We start from the raw sequence: 20,609 nt of genomic DNA on the forward strand, positions 1-20,609 counted from the left end.
AAGGTATAAAATATTATAATTATTAGTATAAAATAATTTTCCGTGGTCCAGGGGCTCTTCTTCGTGGTCCACGCTCGAGGAGGACCTCAGCGTAGGCCGCGAGGTTGATGATAAAAAAAAAACAATAGATTGATTTTGGAAGGTATGGAAAAGGATTAAAATTTTTTTCTTCCAAAATGTGGTTCAAGAGATGCATACAAAAATTGAAAAGAAAAATACCTTTTCTTATGGAAGGGAGTCTGACGGCTAGGGTTCTTGGCTCCAGCAGATTTTTAGATTTATAAAGGGACAAACTATGTAATTATGTTATTTTAATATAGGCATTTTTGTCAAAAATACAGTTTTCCGAAAAAGCTGAAACAGCTTCCTCCCAAAAGCTCCAAATTGGAGCTTCCTCCCAAAAGCTGTTTTCAGCTTCCCGCAAAAGCTGAATCAGCTTTTTGAAAAATTTACCAAACACAGTTTTTCATCTAAAAGTACTTATGGAGGGCCAGAAAGTGCTTTCTGGCCCTCCAAAAGCTCCCCCAAACAGGGCCTTAGTCTGACTCTATCTTTATACATGGCTCTTTACCTGTTAAAAGCTCGTCCATGAGGCAAACCTTGTTTTATATGGCTCTATATTCATGGCAAGGTATTAGATATACCATGAAACTTATTGAATATGTTGCATGTGCAAATTTTAACATTTTTGCACATAATTTAGAAAACAAGTACTTCGCAGAAAGGGTGGTAGATATTAGCTATTCTAGCTAACAGGTGAGTTTTTTTGTTGCTTCTCGATTTTTTCCATCTTGTATTGATCTTATATTTTCAGTTTTTTGACAATGGCTTTTAGAAAGTTTAAAAGTTATTGTGAGCGAAGAAAGATTTGAAACTTTTGTGATTTCAATCTAGCCATAATTGTAATTTATGCACATCTGTTGGCGGAGGCTAGGTAGGCCGAGTCAGTCTTGCCGCCTGCCAGCGTGGATGCGCCGGTTAGTAGGTGGGACATACTCTGCCAAGTAAAAAGGGCGTGGGGAGTCATTGAGCCCATGGCGAGGCCTGGTTGGAGTCCAGGTGGGCGAGGCCTGTCGGAGTTGACTCGTGGCGCTGTCTTTTAGTGCGGTTTAAGGAAATATAGTTGCGCCTTCACTAACACCTGCGAATTTTGGTGTAATGGTAGCGCTTGATCTTAACAACTGGTATCAGAGTAGGTGCTCTAGCTTTATTTGACCTAACCGTTAAGAGCAAAATATTAGATGGCAACCTCCTTTGGATCTTCTCTAGCTGAAGGCCAATCCACCAATAGGCTCTCTTTGTTCAATGGAACAAATTATACCTATTGGAAAGCAAGAATGAGAATTTTCATTCAAGCACAAGACTATGACATTTGGAGCATAATTATAAATGGACCACATATTCCCAAGCACATAATAGATAATGAAATCATCCCCAAATCTGAGAGAGATTGGAATGACAATGATAGGAAGTTAGCACAATTAAATGCCAAAGCAATGAATGTTTTATATTGTGCATTAGATCCAAATGAGTTTAATAGAATTTTTACTTGTATTTTTGCCAAAGAAATATGGGATGGACTTGAGGTTACCCATGAGGGTACCAATCAAGTAAAAGAATCTAAAATAAACATGCTAGTACATAAATATGAATTGTTTAAAATGGAACCAAATGAATCCATAACTGCTATGTTTACTAGATTTGCTGACATTGTTAATAGTTTAAAAAGTTTAGGTAAATCATATGCTAACACGGATCTTGTGAGAAAAAATCTTAGGTCCCTTCCAAGGTCATGAGAAGCCAAGGTGACAGCAATTCAAAAGTTGACACTTTTGTGATTTCAATCTAGTCATAATTGTAATTTATGCACATCTACTTTCTTTTCTTTTTTTAATTCTTTTTTTTGAAAAATGAAAGATTTAGAAAGGTTTGAAAAATAAGAAGCAGTATAATTATGGCTTAATTAATTGCCGTATGTCCTTGACATTCAAGATTGCTAAATTTTCAGGATGGGTTATATTCAGGAATTTATAGCAGTATTTGTTTATTGTTGCTGCTTCTTGCAGGGTTAGTAGGTTTTTCTAAGCAAGTGGCCTTTGATATCTAGTCTGTTTCCTTTATTTAACCTGCATTGAGAAGCTTATATCCATATTTTAATTTTGAATTTGTGTGTAAGATGTTTCTGCTGCAAGAAACATCACATTATGCGGTGTTTAGATTACAATTTCAGGTTTGTCAATTATTCGAACTTAAACTGTTTTATTTTCATTTTCAGACTAAAACAATATTTGCCATTCTGTGTCAAGTCCAACTCTGGACTTTGATTTCCTTGCTGGTTATTGCTATGACCTCTTCTGGTTACTGCTGGATCGTATAGGAATGAAATTGCTCGTTCATTTCCTAATCTTTCAGTTTATATATTCATTCTTGTCAAAATCTATTTTATTGCATCACTTCCTAAATTTACAAGGTCTATTGCTAAATCTGGTATAGAATGTCGTGTTGAAATGTCCAAAGTAAGCTTTACAGTTAGCTAGTTACTTTCTCATGTTGATTGCCTACTAAGAGAAAACATTCTCCTACCCTCAGTGTTTGGGTTTTACGGGGTGAATTGACATGATCAGGATGTACATTCAGTTTTCGTTGAATGAACTCGCTATGTTTGTTCATTTTGGAGAAAGACGGTCGAGTTTTTTAGTTGAGTGCGGATTTCATTCGGTAAAACTGGATTTCTAATTTCAGCTGTCACGCCCCCGGCCCGAGATCGCGAGCCGAGGGTCTGCGCCAACTGCCGCACACCCGTAGGAAACTCTCCCCACGAGCATGCAATGCATCTTAACCAAACATCTCAATTTTATATATATATCTAAAATAATTCAACTGAAATAAATGCAATCTTACTCCATTGACTGACCCAAATTATATAGTCTCACAGTTCTAAATACGCAGCGGAACAATAAAGATAAAACATCAATTTAAATAAAGCCTAATCTAGAATGACTTGTGCTTCAGTTCTTCTAGTCGCTCTCCCATTTTAAATCCCCGATAGGTTAGTTCTCAGAATCTGTAAAACAACAAGAAATCATATAATGAGCTAGACAGCCCAGTAAGTAATAAACACCTTAACTAGTCAATTCATATAATAACATAAAATATAAATACAAATTACGATGAATCAACATAATAACATAATCAATTCCTTTTCAAGTACAAATTCATTAAAATTCGTATTTTTCAAATATCTATATACATAATCATAAATCTGATTCGAAACAAATCATATTCATCTCATCAGCCTTTAGCTACGACCACACTTATACCCTGTGGCTAGGCCAGAAACAGAACCGCACTTATACCCTGCGGAGTGGGCCAGAATACTGCACTTATACCCTGCGGAGTGGGCCAGAATACCGCACTTATATCCTACGGAGTGGGCCAGAATACCACACTTATACCCTGTGGTGGGGCCAGAATTGCCAATGCATAACCCCCTATTGGCAGGGTCCAGAACATAGCCAGGCTGAGAGTTCTAAATCTGATGCACATCAAAATTCTTTTGTAACATAATAGATATATCATAATCCGATCTAAATATGCATATACGATGCAAAAACAGTAATATAACAATAGTCCGAAAAATATTATTCCAATTCACATATCCATTTTTCATTCAAAGCATCATCTCGTAAAATTCATAAATCACATATAAATTCATTAACAATTTATTCGATGCAAAAATAATATTATATAAATGAAGAGTCTAGAGAAGGCAGTTCATTACTTACATTGTACGCGATCCACAACAAATCCAATTAATCTCACAAATTCCTCGCAGAACCTAATATCCAAAAATCATATTTTTTTTTAAAATTAATCCCAATATATCTAAAACTTAAATTTTAACATTCTTCCAGGGCCGACCCTGCAGAAGTGTCTAGCAACCCGGGTTCGGGTTCGGATTCGGGTTCATACCCATAAACCACCCTCCTCCTTTTATTTTATTATTATTTTTATTATTATTATTTTCTTTCTTTCTTTCTTTTCTTTTTCTTTCTTTTCTTTTCTTTTCTTTTTTTTCCTTCTCTTTTCTTTTCTTTCCTTTCCTTTTCTTTTTCCTTCTCCTCCCGAAGCTTCCTCTCCTTCCTTTTTTTTCTTCTTCTTCTTTTTCTCTTCCCCTCTTCTCCCGCGACCATGGAGGGGAAGATGCGACCCCATGCCGAGGCTCGGAAGAGGTGGCGGCCAGAGGCCGGCGGCGCCTGCGGCCGGTCGGCGGTGCCCGCGACTTGCGGTGGTCGGCCTTCTCTCCATCCCATGGAGAAGAGAAGGCTCGGAAGGGCGGCGACTGACCCTCTCTTCTTCCCATGGAGGAGAGAGAGAGCTCAAGAGAGGAAGAGCTCGCGGCGGGGACCCGCAGCGTCGGCGGTGCTCGCGGCCGCACACGGGTAAGTCCCCTCTTCCCTCTCTTCTTCTTTCTTTCTTTCTTTCTTTCTTTCTTTCTTTCTTTTTTCAAATGGTTTAACAGAGAGATGAAGTTAGGAACCTTACCTCAGCCCCGGCGAAGATCCGGCGGCTTTCTTCTTCTCCGGCGGCAAACGGAGGAGGAAAGGATCGTCCGTGCTGTGGCTGCTCGGCTCTCTCTCTCTCTCTCCCCCTCTCTCTCGGCCGGCAGCCCAAGGAAGAAGGATCCCCCCCTTCTCCCTCTTCTTGGTGTGGCGGCTCTCCTCGGTGGCCTCAAGGAGAAGGAGAGGAAGCCCTAAAAACAGGGCTTCCTTCTTCTTCGGGATGGAAGGAATTCCATCCCGTTGCCTCACGTGCAACGCACGTGAGGCCAAGGTTTGGGATTGGGCCAGTCAAAATGGACCGGGCCCAGTTCCAGGGTCTCACATTCTCCCCTCCTAAAAAAAATTTCGTCCACGAAATTTTCGTACATGCAATTCAAGAGTAGGAAATACTTCTTTCAAATCAAGTCATAACACTTTTCAAATCAAAGTCATCTTGTCTGACCAATGTCAAATAATTCCATTCACCACACTTCCTCTGCACACACTGATTTAAACCTCAACATACCCATGTCAAGTCAAGATTTTTTTTTTCTAGAATTACTTGCTTATTGGTTCATTCATTATTATGTCTTAATCCGTGGGAACACTTTCGAAATTTAAAAGTTCATATTCTTCTTTTGACAACTAATCAAAAATGTTATGTAACTATTTAATCTTTTCTAGCAGTATAATGAGTTGTCTAACAAAGAGCAGTGGGTATGGTTAGACAATAAATAAAAATAAATATTGGGACTAGATTAATACCTGTCGTCAACACATCAGAAGCCTGTGCATCTTGCTGTGTAAGTGCAAATACTCTTCCTTGAGTCTTTGGCCCCTGGCTTCCTTCCATTGCCTGAGTAGATCTATTCTCGTTTCTTTGTGGGCAGTCTGCAATTTTATGACCTATCTTACCACATCTAAAACAGGCACCGGTGTTCCAATGGCAATCCTTGTCAGCATGAGCTTTACCACATCTGGAACATTTATTGATATTCATTTGCTTAAGGTTGTCACTCGTGGATTTCTTGTTTGAACTTTCGGCGTTTTCATTGCTTTGCCCCTGAAATTCATTCGATCTGTTCCTCTTCTTTTGATTTCTTTCCCTTTCCAACCGTTCATCATTAACTCCCCTTTCAATTATTAAAGCCTTATTTACCACAACTGCATAGGTAGTCAATTCATAAGGTACCATTTGTTTTCTAATTTCAGTCTTTAGTCCCATCTCAAATTTATGCGCTCGATCTAGCTCATCCTCGACTAACTTTGGAACAAATTTGGCTAGCTCGGTAAATTTAGCCTCATATTCTGCAACAGTCATATTCCTTTGCTTTAGATGAATAAACTCCTGCTCTTTTTGCGTCCTTACACTCCGAGGAAAATACTTATCATAAAATGCTCCTCAAAATTTTTCCCAAGTGAGTGGCTCCCTATCCTGCTCATATTTATGTTCAACATCAGCCACCAGTTGAATGCCTCACCTTGCATCATGTATCATGCAAACAAAATCTTTTCATCATCCTGGCATCTCAAGACAGCAAATGCTTTTTCCATCTCTGTAAGCCAATTGTCTGCTTCCAACGGTTCTGTAGTCCCCTTGAAAACCGGAGGAGCCAGCCTCTTAAATTCAGCTATACTGCTACGCTGTTCACACTGTTCCCCTCGTCCTTGCTGTGGTTGTGTCTGGGGCAACTGCGCTTGTTGTTGGAGCAACTGCTGTTGCATCTGCATAAGGCCCACTATGGTCTGCATAACCTGGCCTAGGCCCGGTTCTTGTTGTCCTGTCTGAGTATCACTAGCAGGATTGACGACTCTCTCCTGCTGAGGGGTGTTACCAACTTGTTGGGGCGTGCTGTCATTTTGCGGGTTGGGTGCCTTATTAGTAGCTCTGCGAGTAGTCTTTCTCGTCCGACGTGGAGGCATCCTGATCTATGTCTATCAGATAGCAACATGCCAATAATAAGCTTATCAGTTCGTTACAAGTACATAGAATGGTTGCTACAATCATCATATACTAACGCCCCAATGTCCCTAGTGTCTACCCACCTACACTCATGTCATGTCAGATTTTCTTATCTCATAATTTATCCAATTATGCTATGATACCATAAAAGTTGTCACGCCCCCGGCTCGAGATCGCGAGCCGGGGGTCCGCGCCAACCGTCGCACACCCGTAGGAAACTCTCCCTACGAGCATGCAAGGCATCTTAACCAAACATCTCAATTATATATATATCTAAAATAATTCAACTGAAATAAATGCAATCTTACTCCATTGACTGACCCAAATTATATAGTCTCACAGTTCTAAATACGCAGCGGAACAATAAAGATAAAACATCAATTTAAATAAAGCCTAATCTAGGATGACTTGTGCTTCAGTTCTTCTAGTCGCTCTCCCATTTTAAATCTCCGATAGGTTAGTTCTCAGAATCTGTAAAACAACAAGAAATCGTATAATGAGCTAGACAGCCCAGTAAGTAATAAACACCTTAACTAGTCAATTCATATAATAACATAAAATATAAATATAAATTACGATGAATCAACATAATAACATAATCAACTCCTTTTCAAGCACAAATTCATTAAAATTCATATTTTTTAAATATCTATATACATAATCATAAATCTGATTCGAAACAAATCATATTCATCTCATCAGCCTTTAGCTACGACCACACTTATACCCTGTGGCTAGGTCAGAAACAGAACCGCACTTATACCCTACGGAGTGGGTCAGAATACCGCACTTATATCCTGCGGAGTGGGCCAGAATACCACACTTATACCCTATGGTGGGGCCAGAATTGCCAATGCATAACCCCCTATTGGCAGGGTCCAGAACATAGCCAGGCTGAGAGTTCTAAATCTGATGCACATCAAAATTCTTTTGTAACATAATAGATATATCATAATCCGATCTAAATATGCATTTACGATGCAAAACAGTAATATAACAATAGTCCGAAAAATATTATTCCAATTCATATATCCATTTTTTATTCAAAGCATCATCTCGTAAAATTCATAAATCACATATAAATTCATTAACAATTTATTCGATGCAAAAATAATATTATATAAATGAAGAGTCTAGAGAAGGCAGTTCATTACTTACATTGTACGCGATCCACAACAAATCCAATTAATCTCACAAATTCCTCGCAGAACCTAATATCCAAAAATCATATTTTTTTTTAAAATTAATCACAATATATATAAAACTTAAATTTTAACATTCTTTCAGGGCCGACCCTGCAGAAGTGTCTAGCAACCCGGGTTCGGATTCGGATTCGGGTTCATACCCGTAAACCACCCTCCTCCTTTTATTTTATTATTATTTTTATTATTATTATTTTCTTTCTTTTTTTCTTTTCTTTTTCTTTCTTTTCTTTTCTTTTCTTTTTTTTTCCTTCTCTTTTCTTTTCTTTCCTTTCCTTTTCTTTTTCCTTCTCCTCCCGAAGCTTCCTCTCCTTCCTTTTTTTTCTTCTTCTTCTTTTTCTCTTCCCCTCTTCTCCCGCGACCATGGAGGGTAAGATGCGACCCCATGCCGAGGCTCGGAAGGGGTGGCGGCCAGAGGCCGGCGGTGCCGGCGGCGCCTGCGGCCGGTCGGCGGTGCCCGCGACTTGCGGTGGTCGGCCTTCTTTCCGTCCCGTAGAGAAGAGAGGGCTCGGAAGGGCGGCGACTGACCCTCTCTTCTTCCCATGGAGGAGAGAGAGAGCTCAAGAGAGGAAGAGCTCGCGGCGGGGACCCGCAGCATCGGCGGTGCTCGCGGCCGCACACGGGTAAGTCCCCTCTTCCCTCTCTTCTTCTTTCTTTCTTTCTATCTTTCTTTCTTTCTTTTTTCAAATGGTTTAACAGAGAGATGAAGTTAGGAACCTTACCTCAGCCCCGGCGAAGATCCGACGGCTTTCTTCTTCTCCGGCGGCAAACGGAGGAGGAAAGGGTCGTCCGTGCTGTGGCTGCTCGGCTCTCTCTCTCTCTCCCTCTCTATCGGCCAGCAGCCCAAGGAAGAAGGATCCCCCCCTTCTCCCTCTTCTTGGTGTGGCGGCTCTCCTCGGTGGCCTCAAGGAGAAGGAGAGGAAGCCCTAAAAATAGGGCTTCCTTCTTCTTCGGGATGGAAGGAATTCCAAGGTTTGGGATTGGGCCGGTCAAATGGACCGGGCCCAGTTCCAGGGTCTCACATTCTCCCCTCCTAAAAAAAATTTCGTCCATGAAATTTTCGTACATGCAATTCAAGAGTAGGAAATACTTCTTTCAAATCAAGTCATAACACTTTTCAAATCAAAGTCATCTTGTCTGACCAATGTCAAATAATTCCATTCACCACACTTCCTCTGCACACACTGATTTAAACCTCAACATACCCATGTCAAGTCAAGATTTTTTTTTTCCTAGAATTACTTGCTTTTTGGTACATTCAATATTATGTCTTAATCCGTGTGAACACTTTCGAAATTTAAAAGTTTATATTCTTCTTTTGACAACTAATCAAAAATGTTATGTAACTATTTAATCTTTTCTAGCAGTATAATGAGTTGTCTAACAAAGAGCAGTAGGTATGGTTAGACAATAAATAAAAATAAATATTGGGACTAGATTAATACCTGTCGTCAACACATCAGAAGCCTGTGCATCTTGTTGTGTAAGTGCAAATAATCTTCCTTGAGTCTTTGGCCCCTGGCTTCCTTCCATTGCCTGAGTAGATCTATTCTCGTTTCTTTGTGGGCAGTCTGCAATTTTATGACCTATCTTACCACATCTAAAACAGGCACCGATGTTCCAATGGCAATCCTTGTCAGCATGAGTCTTACCACATCTGGAACATTTATTGATATTCATCTGCTTAAGGTTGTCACTTGTGGATTTCTTGTTTGAACTTTCGGCATTTTCATTGCTCTGCCCCTGAAATTCATTCGATCTATTCCTCTTCTTTTGATTTCTTTTCCTTTCCAACCATTCATCATTAACTTTCCTTTCAATTATTAAAGCCTTATTTACCACAGCTACATAGGTAGTCAATTCATAAGGTACCACTTGTTTTCTAATTTCAGTCTTTAGTCCCATCTCAGATTTATGCGCTCGATCTAGCTCATCCTCGACTAACTTTGGAACAAATTTGGCTAGCTCGGTAAATTTAGCCTTGTATTCTGCAACAGTCATATTCCTTTGCTTTAGATGAATAAACTCCTGCTCTTTTTGCATCCTTACACTCCGAGGAAAATACTTATCATAAAATGCTCCTCGAAATTTTTTCCAAGTGGCGAGGCTCAGAAGGGGTGGCGGCCAAAGGCCGGCGGTGCCGGTGGCGCCTGCAGCCGGTCAGCGGTGCCCGCGACTTGCGGTGGTCGGCCTTCTCTCCGTCCCGTGGAGAAGAGAGGGCTCGGAAGGGCGGCGACGGACCCTCTCTTCTTCCCATGGAGGAGAGAGAGAGCTCAAGAGAGGAAGAGCTCGCGGCGGGGACCCGCAGCGTCGGCGATGCTCGCGGCCGCACACGGGTAAGTCCCCTCTTCCCTCTCTTCTTTCTTTCTTTCTTTCTTTTTTCAAATGGTTTAATAGAGAGATGAAGTTAGGAACCTTACCTCAGCCCTGGCGAAGATCCGGCGGCTTTCTTCTTCTCCGGCGTCAAACGGAGGAGGAAAGGGTCGTCCGTGCTGTGGCTGCTCGGCTCTCTCTCTCTCTCTCTCTCCCTCTCTCTTGGTCGGCAGCCCAAGGAAGAAGGATCCCCCCTTCTCCCTCTTCTTGGTGTGGCGGCTCTCCTCGGTGGCCTCAAGGAGAAGGAGAGGAAGCCCTAAAAACAGGGCTTCCTTCTTCTTCGGGATGGAAGGAATTCCATCCCGTTGCCTCACGTGGAAGGAATTCCATCCCGTTGCCTCACGTGCGTTGCACGTGAGGCCAAGGTTTGGGACTGGGCCGGTCAAATGGACTGGGCCCAGTTCCAGGGTCTCACATCAGCATTCTTTTCTTATTAGCCACTATGGTGGGTTTTTAATATAGCATAGTTTGAGGACTAAATAGTACGTATGCAAGCAAGAAAAGAAACGAAGTCGGGCTTGAGTCTTACCCACATAGTGGCTCAATGACATATCTCTCTTTTTTCGTTTGAAGATTTAAGAATTTCAAATTAGTACTTCATTCGCACCTTTTGGTTCAGTTAGTGCACCCAATGGGCCAGATGCTGTTGTTGATGATGAGAAAGTTTTGAAGTTATAGACTGTAGTTATGTTTAAGAGTATTACCGTAATGATGTAGGATCTTATCCAAAAAGACTAGCTGGAAAATATTATTTGGATTTATTGGTCTTGTATAAATATCTAGGATCTACTTGGTGCATAGTTATGTGAGACTAAATATATGCTCACGCTAGTTCTCACATACTTCTCCAGTTTAAGCTCTGGTGTCCTCACCATGCTAAAAGTCTATATCCATTGAAATCTAATCACAAGTACCATAAGTCTAATCACAAACACTATAATCAGTCTCCGATCAATCTAAATTGGCTCGTGTTATAGCACCTCTTACTCTACATAGGTCATGGGCTTTGTCTGCTTTGCTACTATTTATAACAACCTATGCTTACATAAAAAGATTAGCTGAAATATTAATTTAGATATCTCGGATATATATATAAGTATCCAAGATTTACATAGTGCATAATCGATGTAGGGCTAAATATATGTCCGTATGGGTCTTTACAATTATAATATACATCAAATAATGATGAAGAAAATCAATCTTAACTTAAAAGCATCATTGTGCATTTTAACATATTAATATAATGTAAGATGTTCATTTTTGTGTCTATATTATGCTTAGATGAGAGATCATTAAAATGCATGATTAGTTTTCAGACATTTTTTAGCGGTACAAATCATGATCAACTGCATGAATTTTCGATTTGGATGCCCCAATATGGATTATGAGATCGAAAGGAACACATACACTCTCCTCTCGAAAGAAGCAAAGCCAATCTCTCTCTCTCTCTCCCACTCTCTCTACATATGTATATATATGTACAGACTTGCGCGCACGCACACACACATATATATACATATACATATACATACATACATACATACATACATACATACATATACATATACATACATACATACATATATATATATATATATATATATATATATATATATATATATATATATATATATGTATGTATGTATGTATGCATGTTTGTATATATGCATATGTATATATTTATATTATATATATGTATGCATATATATGGATGTATATATCTACATATTAGTGTGTGTCTATATGTGTGTGTGTGTGTATGAATATGTATACGTATGTATGTATGTATATGTTTCGAATATCTAATACATATTTGTTTAAACTATCACTCATCTCACACTAAAACCAAAAGATCAAAGCATCCGAAAATCCTTAAATAAGTATTAGTTTGTGAAAAGAAATCCAATCTTTCTTGCAAACTAATGATTAAATATGTCTTAATACAAAATCCACTTTTAGTAAATTTTCGAAATTGACAAAGAATATGTATAGTTTTAAAAAGACATAAAAGAAGGATTTTGGTTGATTTTTGTAATTAAAAAAGTGTTTCAAGAAATAACTTTTTTGTTTTTTTCATGTGGCCAGGGGAGCAAAAAAGACTGGGCAAACTATTTTTCATTTTTACAAAGAGTACATACATACATACATAAATACACACATACAAATATATATACACATATATATAAAGGATGTTGTTGTATTACACACAAGGTGTTAAAAAAGACTTTACACCTACCACCTACATAAGATGTGGTTATAGTACACAGCATGTAAAGAAACTACTTTACACCCATTACCAAATTTAATATTGGTAGTCAAAAAAATAAAAAAGTATAAACCATTAAATATGATCTAGAGATATAAAATATCTTTATACTTAGAAAAATATGATATGGAGACCTCTACCTATGCATCAAGTCATCCCAAAATTAAAACATTATAACATTCAATTATTGCTATATATTTGAGGTTTCTTGATGCATAGACTAGAAGCCTCCAAATCATTTTTTTGTATTTAAATATTTTATGCCTTCTAGATCATATCTAATGATTACAATTTTTAAGTTTTTGACTACCAATTTTGGATTTGGTGCCAGTTGTAAAGTACTTTTTTGTGCACCCTTTGCATATTATGATTGTACCATTTGTGTATTACTACTATGCACATGTATAAACATGCACACTAGTAATTTTCACGTGCCATGCATATGTAATATACTGTAATTTCTCTTCATGGAACAATCACTTAACATGAATAACATTTTGAGATAAATTTCATATAATTTGTCAAGTTGATAATTTTTTAATAATTTTATAGAGGGTGCTGAATTTTTGCATTCACCTTTGAAGATTTGTTTTGTCCAAATGAAAACTGCTTGGGAAACTTATTTTCTTGAAATTTCTAGTTTTTTATATATTTATTTCAATAGAAAGTCAAAATATTTGCAAAATTTATTGGGAATAATTAGTTTCTTTTCCATGAAAATTTTAATTTTTTTCTATATATTATTGCTACCAAACAAACTCTAAGGAAAATAAAGATTAGGACATCACTCCTAAAATACATAATTTGAGCAATTCTCTCTAAACAAAGTTCTTGCTCTATTGTTTGAGACTTTGAGCATATCATACTATCAAAACAAGGGTTTGCTGGAAAAGGATGCCCTCTCCTTTGAGTCCTTTCTCATTATATAGAATAAAGAGATTAATTACAGCAATTAAGACTCCTTAATCTAAGCATGTAATAAATATAATACAACCTAACTATGGAAAGTACATTTCAAAATCAAATCTCTATTTTCAGCAATATATACTGGAGATAGGCTATCATCGACAGCTGGCTTTGATATTTCAAAATCAAATCTCTATTTACAGCAATATATACCGGAGATAGGCTATCATTGATAGTTGGCTTTGACACCCCTTTTCAAATTGATGCTGGTGTAGAAACCAGTAGCAAAGCCTTTGTAAAGACATCTGCAATTTGGAAATTACTTGAGATATGTGACAGGAAAATAACTTGTGTATTGAAAGCTTCACGAATCGAGTGGCAATCAACTTCGATATGTTTGGTGCACTTCTGATAAACTGGATTTGCTGCAATTTGAATGGCACTCATATTGTCTGCATGTAGAGGAGTCGGAATAAATTGGGGAAATCCAAGTTCAGAAAGCAGTCCATGCAACCAAATAATTTCTGAACAAGCAGAGGACATGGCATGATATTCGTCTTCAGTAGATGATTTAGCGACCCGATCTTGTTTCTTACACTTCCATGAAATCAAAGCACTGCCAAGGTACATGCACCACCCGTCGTAGAGCGACGTGTGTCGGGGAACCCAGCCCAATCTGAATCATTATAAGCAGCGAGTTGAATAAGCCAAGATCTAGTAGGAAAAAATAAGCCAAGTGTAGGAGAACCCAGAAGATATCTGATTATTCAACGAATAGTAGCCATGTAAGATTTCGAGGTGAGGACATGAATTGACTGACTTGATTAACTACAAAAGAAATATCTGGCCGAGTTACAGTTAAATAGACAAGGCTGCCAACAATTTTGCTATATGGACATGGAACTATCACTACAAGAATATTGGGCATTAGCGACGCGTTTTTTGGCCTTTAGCGACGCTTTTAAGCATCGGTAAAAACCATCCCGACGCTTTCCTAAGCGTCGGTAAAGCGTCGCCTATGCTACAGTGGAGAAAATATTTTCTGACGCTTCCAAAAACGTCAAAAATTAGCGACGCTTTACCGACGCTAAAAACGTCGGCGTCGGTAATTTAAAACATAGCGACGCTTTAAAGCGTCGCAAATTGGAATTTAACGATGCTTTACAGTGTCGGTAAATGTTCAATTTACCGACACTTTAAAGCGTCGTTACTTCAAACGTACCGACGACGCTTTAAAGCGTCGCTAAGTGATATATGTTCGTGATTTTAACGACGCTTTAAAGCGTCGTTAGCATAATATTTTTTTTAAAAAAAAATTAAAAAATTTTTAAACCCTGTTTACAAAATCAAAGCCACACACACTAAACGAGATATACACAAAATCAAACATATTTATCTAAATATTCATATTGTCAAATTACATTCGTACTATTAATTTACGTTTACAATGTACTTCGAAAAGCATAAAAAAATACATATAAAACTCCAAAATAAATGCTTCAGGGGTCACTGGCATCACCATCTCTACGTTCAGATGAAGTATCAGGAACCTGTAATAAAAAAAACTTAAGAAGTTAAGAATACGAAAATTATTAAGCTCTTTAAAAAAAATATGATACTTATGTAAAATGTTCAAGTAGATGTAGTAATTTACCTGAGGAGGGACAAACTGATGCAACAAAGATGTAATTTGATTAATCTGAGCCCTCAAAGATTGTATCCCTGTCTGGTGGCTCTGCTTCAACTCTTTTATCTCTGCCTTCAGATCATTAACCTCTGTAGTGCTACTACTCTGTCTAGCATCTTGAGTATATTTACCCACTGCAGACAACTGAGTGGGGGTAACTCTAACGCCATAACCCCTCACTCGACCATAATGCTCCGAGCCCATCAATTCGGTAAACATCTGAGCTTCGATACCTCTGGTGTTGCCGATTGAAGATGACTCTCCGATACGCTCTGAAATAAGGGATGTAGCTCTGTCCTATATCTCTCAAAAACAATCAAATTAATTTTTGAAAAATTTAAATACATGAAAAATCAGTTGCACAAATTATTAATGAATACATACAACTATATCTCTCGACTCTTTCCGGACAAAGCTGCCATCTCGGTGGATGTGAGTCATCTGATAGAACTCCACCTCACCAGGTTTTCTTCTATCATCTTCCATCTACAACAAAAAGTATATTGGAAGTGCTACATATTATGATACATGCTATATGATACAAGAGTTTCAAAAAGTTTCAAAAAAACTTACGAATTCAGCTCTGAGCCTCGCATAACTCTTCGAGCCTGAAGTGTGAGAAATTGTCTGAGATGCTCGTGCGGATCGACCAATGTCAGAATATGTCTACCACGAAAAAAGTAAACATTGTAATATATTAAATGTATTAAACATTATATAAGGTATTGAGAGAGAATACACAACCTGTCCTCTCTCAGAAAACCAATAGTGAACAAGCTCCCTCCACCGATGATGGTATACATCAGGAGGACAAACACGAGCAACCTCCTCCTCTGTCATACCCTCGCACTTCCAGTCGGCCTTCAACTTTGACTAATATTCTTTCCATTTGCGGTTGAGGGACTTTAACACTCAATCATGGCTCTTTGAAGGGAGCACAAACTTTTTCTACACCAAAGTAAAGAATGTTATAATAATATTAAATCGAAAAATTAAAATTGTAATAGTAAGCAAATTAACATACAGTAGGTATCAAATTAACAATATTAAATTCAATTCTTTATCTGTACAAATTTAAGAAGCTCAACTTTATAAGAAGAAAGCATATCATTCTACTTATGATAGTTGAGCGGACACAACTGACCCCTACGCCCAACCGATCCTAAGAAACTTGATAAAAGGCTTCCAGCCCTCTTGATGGGCTGCTCTAGTTCATTGCATTCGATGACTATCTTCTCATCCTCACGAAGCTGCCACACATCCCGTGCTCGAGAGGAACCCCGTGTCAACCTCACTCTCCCTTGTTCATCTATAAAAAATAATAAAATATCCATTAAAACATTGGAGGCAAATTAATTAAAATAATTAGATTGTAAATGAACTTAATATATGCACTTTAAATCAAATTACCTTGGCTATGCAAGTCATCCATAACCTCCTGGCCTGGATCGTGCTGAGACTGGAACTCATGCTGAAACTCGGACTCGTGCTGCTGGGGTCGCATGGACTGAGCAGAAGAAGATCCCACCTAAGACTGCTGGAACTCCACATCTCTTAAGACTGCTGGAACTCCACATCTCTGAATCGTTTTCCTCGGGGCATTTTGTTACGTATGCACAAAAATGAATCAATATCAGTTAAATAATAATTAAATACTAAATGAATTAGTAATAAAAAATACATTACTCAATGTTTACATCGTAAATTTTTCTTACCATTATGAAACTATACTCTCTCATTATCCATCAGTCGGCATAATATTAAAAGGCATACACTGAGTATAAGTCTCATTATCCTCCTCTTCCAACCCTTTTCCTATATCATACAAGTCCCTAGGTTTAATCTTAATGACAACAAACCAATCTTTATCTTTTGAATCTTATACAAAAAATACTTGTCGAGCTTGAGATGAAAAAATGAATCGGTCATCTTTCAATAGCACACCGGTATGTATCAACCTTGAAAAATTTACAAGTGTGAAACCATTTATGTCTTGTCTCAAACCTCTAGATGAGTTTATATCCACCCAATCACATCGAAATAGTACTACCTTAGAGTTTCCATAATAATCCAGCTCATAAATATCCTTCAGGGCACCGTAATAAGTTTTTCCCTCCGCCTCAACCATAACTCCACTGTTTTAGGTTTTTCTAAATTTCTCACATTCTTTAGTGTGAAATTTAAAACCATTTATAATGAACCCATCATATCTGTTGACAATATTGTTCAGACCTCGAGCAATGACTATTAATTCATCGGAACAATTTTTCTCCATCATCGTGGGTACCTAAAAAATTATAGAAGCAATGATTAATTATTCAATGACAATGTCTAAAAAAATTATAAAAATACCTAATGTATTAAATGTCTAACCTATTTGAATAGCCATTCAGAAAATAACTCAACCAACCATCTTTGCTCAATTCTTGGGGTAGGACGAATGTTATTATTGATGCTTCGCTGAGTTACTAAAAATTCTCTGCACGATCAGAAACTCTTTAGCTAAGCATTTATATCTGATACGACAGATAAGAAGATTACAATCATACTAACCTGCGATACTCGGATATTATATCACTGTGAAGTAACACATAGCGATGTGCTTGTGCCACGAAGAGGAGGCCAACGGAGAGGGGGAGGAGGGGAAGGAGATGCGGCGGAGGAACGCGATTTAGGATCGCTCGTCGGAGGAGATTGGCTGAGATCGGTGAAAAGGGCTGAGAACGGAGGGGGTCGGTCACCGTGGACGGAGGGGGTCGCTGAGGATTTAGGGCTGTGGGCTGTGGAGAGAGGGGGTCGATTGGGTTTTGTGGTGGGAGGAGTGAAGTCCGATGACGACGCTTATAAGCGTGGTCGTATTTTTTCCTACGCCGACGCTTATAAGCATCGGTGATAAATATTCCGACGCTTATAAGCATCGGCGGAACCTTTTTTTACCGACGCTTTTTACAAGCGTTGGCGGTTACTGTCGCAAGAAAAAAAATTTCGCCAAAACCCTTTATTGTTGTAGTGTATCTCCCAAGTATCATTCAGTTCTAGAGCATCAAGTTCCTCTTACATTGCTTTCTACCGATACTCATGTTTTATAGCCTTGGTATAACAAGATGCGATAGAAATAGTAGACAAAGTAGCAACTAAAGATGTAGCTGGGTATCCATACCTATCTAGAGGACGAGATGGGCGGGTTGACTTGCGAAGAGGTTGAGGAATAGGTGTAGTTTCAGGTGGTGGGGTAGGATCTCGTTGTGGGCCAGCATCACAAACACACCTTTTATACACAAAGCCTGCTTTAAACCTTGTTGTAGAAGGAGAAACAATTGATGTAGAATTGTCAACAGAAAAATCATGTAAGAAGGATATGAAAGGTAAGGATGGAGACTCAATGTGAGATGTAAGAAAATATTGATTCTCAAAAAATATAACATTTCTTGAGACACGAATCTTCTTAGCAGCAGGATCATACCACATGAAACCCTTTTGGTGAGGAGCATAGCCAAGAAAAGCACATCTAATAGACTGGGCAGAAAGTTTATTTCGCTTATGAGGAGATAGATGGACAAAATAGACACATCCAAAAGTATGAAGATCAGAGTACCTTGGATGACAATGGTATAGTCAAAAATATGGAGATTCATACCACAATTTAGAAGCTGGAAATCGATTAATTAAGTAAACTGTAGTACTAAGAGCTTCAACCCAAAATCCATATGGAACAAATGACTCGAAGCAAAGTTCGAACCACATCAAGAAGATGATGGTGCTTTCTTTCAGCAAAACCATTCTGTTGTGGAGTAGATGGACAAGATTGTTGAGATACGATTCCCTTTTGTTAGAGAAAATTCTAAAATTCATGAGACATGTATTCTCCACCAGAAACTGATCTTAAGGTCTTGATGCAAGTGGAAACTTGATTTTTAATGAATGCTAAGAAATTCTTAAATACTTCAAAGACTTTAGATTTTGACCGAAGAAAGTAGATCCATGTGAATCTACTATGGTCACAAAGTATTTATATTGAGCATGAGAAACAATAGGTGCAATACTCAGACATTAGTATGAATCAAATCAAAACAGTTGGTGGAAAGAGTATTATGAGTTGGAAAAGGCAAAACTTTGCTTTTGCCCAATTTATAGCTAGAACAATCAAACTCAACATCTTTAGAAGAACAATGAATTTTCTTAGTAAGTAAACAAGAATTTAGTACATGAAGTAAAACTTTGGAGTTTGGTGGCCTAGACGATTATGCCACATCTTACTTATTTTTGACAGTAATACAAGCAAAGAAAAACAACTTGGAATCACGAACAACAGCTGGTATAGGCATGTGTAAAGGAAAGAGTCGTCCACATTTAGGCCCCTGTGTGATCACATTCCCTGACACCTGATCCTGCATAGTACAACCATATCGAGAAAAAAGAACTTCACAGTCATTGTCAACCAATTGTCCAATGGAGATAAGATTGCTAGATAAGCCAGGAGAATGCCAGTTGACCGTGTGAAAGAAATAGATCCAATTTCGTTATAGAATGAGTTCTTTTTTGTATTCAGCAAAGTGGATGGAGGTGGATTGAGTCAGGAACTATACCCTCACGACGTTTTGACCTAATGAGCTTTCTTTCCTATTTTTTTTTTTATAATCCTATTTCAGTCATGGGGAAACCGACGATTGAGAGGTTAGATCACACCATCCTCATTGATCCAACTCGGGTTGGTATGCACACAAAGAAAGACCTTACCACATGTGTTTCAGTTTGAGAGCCACCCTGTTCTCTATGGGTCGAAGCCCCCGACCAAGACCCATGAGACCTTGTCATGGATGGAGTTGCCCGATAATATGACTTACTGTTTATGGCTCCGTTGCTGGACAGTCAGCGGGAATTCCGGGTTGTCCTTGACAAGTGATCAATCCAAAGAGCTCCGGTCGATGGAAGAAAGCGAGCACTCAACCTCACCTAGATCATCCTTTGTTGCACCTAATAGAGAAAGAACACTGGTAATAGATCTCTTTTGGACTAATCGATCTAAGTGTAGCCTGTTTTCTTTCGATTCATCCAATTGTGGAGAGTGAGTCTAGTCTCATACTTCCAATTCCTCTAAAGGAGTTGACCCGCATCAGCAAGAGGGATATATTGACAGACTTTTCCCTGGAGTCGATCAATAGTAGTAGTAGAAAGTACCCTCTTTTCCAAGATGGATTATGCTTCCATATAGAACTCTCTTTCGAAGGAGGCGGGACTTTTGCAATGACATCTCCAGTCATTTTGATTTGTATGAACCCCAAGGGTGGTGCGTCAACATTGCCACACAAAGAGACACAGGTGAAAAATCCTCTAAGTGGTAGGCAGGTCAAAAAGAACTCATTATGGAACCAGGCCACCAATAGATCGGTGAGGCTCCATTTTATGACTATAGGATTTTTTTTATATGTATATATAGGAAGTTGAGGCTCCGTTTTATGATTTGTTCTATAGAGATCTAATTGCTCCAATCCATTTTTTATTCATAGTTACAAGTTACCACGACATAAAAGATCGGTGATCCAACATTTTGAGAAAAGGAGAGATTATCAATCATGGAAAAATCGATAGAGAAAAAAAAGCCGGCTATCGGAATCGAACCGATGACCATCGCATTACAAATGCGATGCTCTAACCTCTGAGCTAAGCGGGC

The 20,609-nt window shown here is 38.5% G+C and overlaps 1 long non-coding RNA gene and 1 other non-coding gene across 2 annotated transcripts; both read right to left on the minus strand.

Annotated features, from left to right (window-relative positions):
• Positions 1-2,875: 2,875 nt before the first annotated feature.
• On the minus strand, positions 2,876-4,748 carry LOC148703408 (uncharacterized). The gene is made up of 3 exons (XR_015986996.1): positions 4,546-4,748; positions 3,786-3,838; positions 2,876-3,064 (listed from the first exon to the last, which is right to left on the minus strand). It is a non-coding gene; the product is annotated as an uncharacterized LOC148703408 (long non-coding RNA).
• Positions 4,749-20,536: 15,788 nt separating this feature from the next.
• On the minus strand, positions 20,537-20,609 carry TRNAT-UGU (transfer RNA threonine (anticodon UGU)). The gene has a single exon. It is a non-coding gene; the product is annotated as a tRNA-Thr (tRNA).

Source organism: Phoenix dactylifera, chromosome 5, assembly GCF_051530095.1.
Source record: "Phoenix dactylifera cultivar Ajwa chromosome 5, Ajwa_hap1_PhDact_Kaust_v1.1, whole genome shotgun sequence".
Classification (NCBI taxonomy): domain Eukaryota; kingdom Viridiplantae; phylum Streptophyta; class Magnoliopsida; order Arecales; family Arecaceae; genus Phoenix; species Phoenix dactylifera.